General features: G+C 39.3%; 1 pseudogene; it reads left to right on the forward strand.

Annotated features, from left to right (window-relative positions):
* Positions 1-4,697: 4,697 nt before the first annotated feature.
* On the forward strand, positions 4,698-5,646 carry LOC132680478 (putative olfactory receptor 2W6 pseudogene; annotated as a pseudogene).
* Positions 5,647-5,953: the final 307 nt, after the last annotated feature.

Genomic DNA, 5,953 nt, shown 5'->3' on the forward strand with positions numbered 1-5,953 from the left:
AAGGAACATTGGGTTGGGGTGGGGGTTAGTGTTGGCTCCTCTTTGAAGGCAGCAAGGGGAAGGCTGATTTTTTTTCCTGGGATGGCAGAATTTCATCACCCCATTTCAGTGACTACAGAGTGCTAACCACCACCACCACCCCCGCCCAGCCACCCTTGTAACTGAGCCTGTAAATTAGCCTGAATACGTACTTCTTCCCTTGGGTCAGCATTTCAGAGAGAGTCAATGTTCCTTGTTTTCTTCATTTCCATGTTGTATGTGAAAAGCTGTATTAAATCCAATGCCAACATTGATTTGGTCAAATAAATCAACTGTGCAACTAGTTTCATCATCTTCATCTTTGTTCCCTAGACATTTGCCATTTTAACTAAAAAGGGGATTCCCAATTAACATGTAATAATTTTTTTTCAGGAAAACTTCTTACTTTTTGGCTCCCCAATTACCCACCCATGCTTTCCCAAACACTCATATTAATTTAGGGAAGAGCTAATGGGTACATCCTCTCAAGTTACACTAGATGGTGCTATAAATGATCTGTATATGTGCTTATGCTACTAGCAATAAAAGAGAATCCATTAATTTTATTTATACAGCAATATTCAAAGAACTATAATTTGTACAACATACAAAGTATTTTAAAATCCTGTCTTAAGTGGTTTTGCAGTTTGATTTTCCCAAGAGAACTACAGATCAAAGTATTTTATTAATCAGAGAAAGGGCTTCTGTTTCTGTTGGCCATCTCCAAGTAGAGAATAATTTAATGTAAAGGTTTGGACGTTTCTTTTCACCTGTTTTCTTTGTATCTTTGGACCAGCATCATTTGTCTTCAACCATCTCCACTCATTATACCACCAGATTTCCCCTTCTAAAACTGGAATAGAGATATCTTTCACATGCAGACCTCTGAGTCAGGAGTAGGTTGTTGGTCTGTCATGATAGCAAGATGAGCAAGAGATCAGTTGATGGCTTTTTGTAGCTTGTGAACTTAGCTGAACCTCTTCTTCAAAATCTTGGTGAGGACAAGGGCAAGATGTCGGCCATGGGCTCTGAGCATGCTCCATCCTTGAGAATTCTTTTTCCTCTTGGAGAAATGTCCTTGCTGCCCTTTTTCTGCAACTTGCCCCTTTAATAGGAGAGGGTGACTCTGGGAAGGTGTTTCATCAATCCAGGGACAACCTCTCATCCCAGATCTATTCATCGTTTCTTCTGAGAACTTGATGCAGGTTAGTAAACATGGAAAACAGTGCTGCAGTGAGAGGAAGTTGTTACCTAAAAAGATTTGTTGGCAGATGTATTTCATGTGAGATCATGGGCTCCCAGAACAATGTTCTAGAATACAGATGTTTTTGTATGTTTAGCATGAGTCTTATATTTTTGGAATAATTTTGTTACTTTTTCCTAACAAATATTCTGATTTTCATTGAAATAAAATATTTGAGTGCCTTTAAATACAAGTATTTTAAGGAATTCTCTGAAAACCCTGTGATATAGTCATTAATATTTCCTTATAAGAGGAAACCAGTTCTCGTGATCATACTCAGGTCCATGAGGAGTTTCGATCTACATTTCAGATCCTGGGACAAAGGTGTTTAAATCCTATTGAAGTCTCATAGATCTGACTAATAGACCATTGCTGTAAAAGATAATCAGGAATGTGTATGGTTAGGCAAATATATTTTTCAGATGTGTAATAAACCTCCTATATTTCTACACACTTTTTTCAGTATTTAGTAGTCTCTGTTTGAACATCAATTTCAAGAAGCTTGAGAGCATTCAGAACAAGCAGTACAAGCTAATATGGTGTTCTAAAAGTCCTAACAAAGAGCATGTCTGGCATTGTTAACTCTGTTCTATGGTAGAGGAAATGGAGACACAGATCTGCAATTCACTCAAGGGAGCTTTCTTAACTATATGATCTCTAGGGTGTGATCTCTAGGGTGGTGACTCACCTCAGGTCACGTGTACTTCTCAGCCACATTTCCAATGCCCAATCCATTATAACAAAGGTCTGACAATTCTGGGGCTCCTTATGAAACATCCTGTCATCTGGAAGATGTGCAGATTATCTCCCTTCCAGATGTCTTACTTCTGAGTTCATAAATGTCTTTCTCCTCCCCATGTAATTGTCTCATCCCATCCTCTACACCATTACCCACAGATAAGGCAGCTATATGGAAAGAGTTAATGATGAGGGCTTGTGAAATGGGTAAAACCTCTCTAAACCTTTGCCAGAGTGATTATACAGATGGAAAATTCTCTTGTGTAGAGCTAATGGTAGAGACTCTCTTGCTCTGTTGCAAGTTTATAAATACACCTTTAAAATATTGTTTCGCTATGAAAAGGAATGGTCACTTTGGGTCCAACAACTTTTTGTGGTCATAGGCCTAATGTTCAGTTGACCCAACAGTGATTGAGTCCAGCAAGTGTACTCTTACTAACCAAACCCACAGATAGTTAGTTGACAAGACTGAATGTTGCTTACCAGTAGAGGGAACAATATTGGTATTTAGGGTATGACATTCAGGCCATTAGGCAGAAATCAAGGATGGCAGATCAGGGTGGACTGTGTAAGGATTGTTAGATGATCCAAGGAATATTGAATGTCCAAGACAAATGTGTTTGTTATCTACAATAAGATCTCCCATGCCAATGACGCAGGACCACTAAGAAGTGGCTTTCATATTTCTGAAAATGCATATCCTCATGTGCGCGATTAAGCCTCCACTTTCTCTTTTCTAAATTCCATATAGTTAATTACTGTGATCTGTTGAGATCATGTATTTGGCTTAGTATCTCTAAGATATCAGACTCCAGGCCTGGAGCAAAACAATTAGTTAACACATGGGGAAGTATTGAATGATTCCTTATGTTTAGAGAGTAGGCCTTATGTGTTCTTATCCACACACACACACACATACACACACACATATGTAAGTTTGTAAATAATTATTGTCTATGGGTATATGGGATTAAGGAATTATTTTTTTTCTTTAATGGTCTTTGCTTTCTTATTTTTCTGTAACAAACATGTATTGCTTTTGGGATGAATTGTTTGAAAGTAATTCACTGAATAGATGACAGGCCTTTGTGTTTAGGGCATCGCTCTTCAGCCAAAAATAAGAAAGAAAAATAAAAGTGTCATCCCTTTAGGTGTGGTGATTACAAATCAAAAATTACATCTCATTACAAAGTGTTTTTTAAATTTAACTTTTTATTTTAAAAATATTCAATGTAAAGAATTTTCTACCAAAAAAAGAAAAAAATATCCCTTGTATTCATGTTATAATTTCCAAATTTGCAATTCATGCTGATGTACTTTAGCTCTTTGTGTGCATTTTCAGTACAAGATCTGCAGATATGCTGTACTCATAACTTACTCAGTTCCCAAGCCATATCTTAAGTTTTCTACAGTTTTCAAGCTGATTTTTTAAAAACTCTGGCTGGAATTGGTCTTTCTATATGGCTTCACCTCAGACTATAACTTCTTCCTGAGTTTAGAGTCTGTGACCCATTATGATTGGACCACGGGTGGACATCCCCACAGGTAGACAGCAGAGCTGTGGGATCCATAGACTTGCATTCATAGACTCTCCATTTACTCCAAATTTTAACTTCTCCAGTAGTTTGTGAACCCCAAACAAGTTGATGGCAGGAAACTGAGTCCATACAGGTAGCATTTAATTATTGACATGGAGGACATACATCTTTTTCTGTTAATTTCTGAATTTTAGAGGAGTTTGCAAGTCAAGTATTTGATTGGTGTCTGTTCAATAATGTAAATAGTCAAACTCTTATTGAAGCAATGCAGGTTGACAGGAAACCCAACTCTGGCCTCCCCCAAACTCCCAAACCTGCTGCAAAAATAAACCTGCACACTGATTCTTATTTCCTTTTAGTTGACCTCTGGGCATAGTGTTATGTTGAGCTGGAATGTGCAAAAGGACATCTCTCATTTTCTGCTCATTTTGTGAATGCACATGGAAGGGAAGAAAATCCTCTCACCTCTGTGCAATCACATCCACTTTTGTTCTTTTGCCTAATGTTACCTTAATCACTGGGTCAAGAGGTAGGACCAAATCATTAACTATTCAGAATCAAGTAAATTCAGGGCTTTCTTATTTCAAGAGTCCCCAGGCTATTACTTTCCTGACTACAGAAGTAATTTAAATATTTTGTACAGAGGTACTGTCTATACTTATACCTGCAGGGCCTACCATATAGTAAGTCATCAATACGTTTTTTGTTTTTCAGTTGAGTTTATAATCATGGAAACATGAGAATTGATTATATTAAGTTAAACTATTGTTCCACAAATTTTAGGGAGTAATTTGCCAGTTAGCAGAAATACACTCAAAGTCAATGGATTCTGAGAAAATTATTTGTTTTTTCCCCCAAATTACTTTGTTGCTCATTATATCAGTAAAAGTTTTTTTAAAGGATCTATCCACTTATTTCACTTAACCAGATTAGAAGATATTGAGGCAATATTGCTTCCATCACTATACAACTTCCATCACTTTATAGACAAATATTTTTAGCTCCTTACCCTATAATTCCAGGCAATGGTCAGACAAGTGGACCAGTTAAATAGGTGGAAAAAACCTATTTTCTTGGGACAAAAATGAGGTGCATCATTTTCTGTATGAGTAACACCACACATGTTAACCTCCCTAAACAGGTTTATCAAGCCAAGTGCGATGGAAAGAAATAATGAGAGCTCTGGAAACTTCATTCTGCTTGGGTTCTCTGACCAGCCAAAGCTGGGGATGGTCTTGTTTTTCACTAACATGGTGTTTTACTTTCTGGCTATCATGGGCAACTCGTCCATCATCTTCCTGTCCCTGGTGGACCCTCGACTGCACACAACTATGTACTTCTTCCTCTGCAACCTGTCCCTCCTGGATCTCTGTTACACCTCTAGCAGCATTCCTCAGATGCTGGTCAACCTCTGGGGCCCACAAAAGACCATCACTTATGTTGGTTGTGTCATACAACTCTTTGCATTCCTGTCTGTGGGTGGCATTGAATGCATTCTTCTTTCTGTCATGAACTATGACCGCTTTGTGGCTGTTTGCAAGCCTCTTCACTACATGACCATCATGCACCCACAGCTGTGCCTGCGACTGGCAGCCTGTGCCTGGCTCACTGGGATTGCCAATTCCATCCTCATGTCCCCACTGACAATGTCCCTGGAGTGGTGTGGTCACCATCACATCAACCACTTTGTGTGTGAGATGCCAGCCATCATCCACATTTCCTGCATGGACACTAGGCATGTTGAAGGCCTGGCTTTCTTCTTGGCCATCCCCATTGTCTTGGTACCCCTCACCATGATACTGGTTTCCTATGGCTATATTGTAGCCACGGTTCTGCGGATCCAGTCTGCAGCTGGGAAGTGCAAGGCCTTCAACACCTGCTCTTCCCACATGATTGTAGTGTCTCTCTTCTACAGCACTATAATCTACATGTACATGCAGCCTGGGAATGTGGCAAGCCAGGACCAGGGCAAGTTCCTAACCCTCTTCTGCTGTCTAGTGACCCCCACTCTGAATCCTTTCATCTACACTGAGAAACAAAGATGTGAAGGGAGCCATGTGGAAGGTTCTTGGGAAAGACCACAGCCTGTCGGATGCAAGAGGGCACTGATGTAGGTGCTTGTTTTCCCTAAAGAATGCTTTGTTTCCAGGAGATAACAATGAATAATGTCATATAAGATGCTGGAGTGAGAATGGAGTAGGGTCTTCTCTCTTTCAGGGATCCCAGAATAAATAACTCCTGTCTTTGCTTGCAAGTAGATGGACAGGGCCCCTATGTCCTTCCAAGTGACAGACTCAGTCACAAAAGATAATATGCTGGTGAAGAGAAAAATGTTACTTGGATCAATGAGGTTTTATAGGGAAATAATGAGTTCTTTGCAGCAAACTTGAGACTCTGATTCCAGAAAATTGTAAAG

This window comes from Panthera onca, chromosome A1 (genome assembly GCF_046562875.1).
Source record: "Panthera onca isolate mPanOnc1 chromosome A1, mPanOnc1 haplotype 2, whole genome shotgun sequence".
In the NCBI taxonomy this organism is placed as follows: domain Eukaryota; kingdom Metazoa; phylum Chordata; class Mammalia; order Carnivora; family Felidae; genus Panthera; species Panthera onca.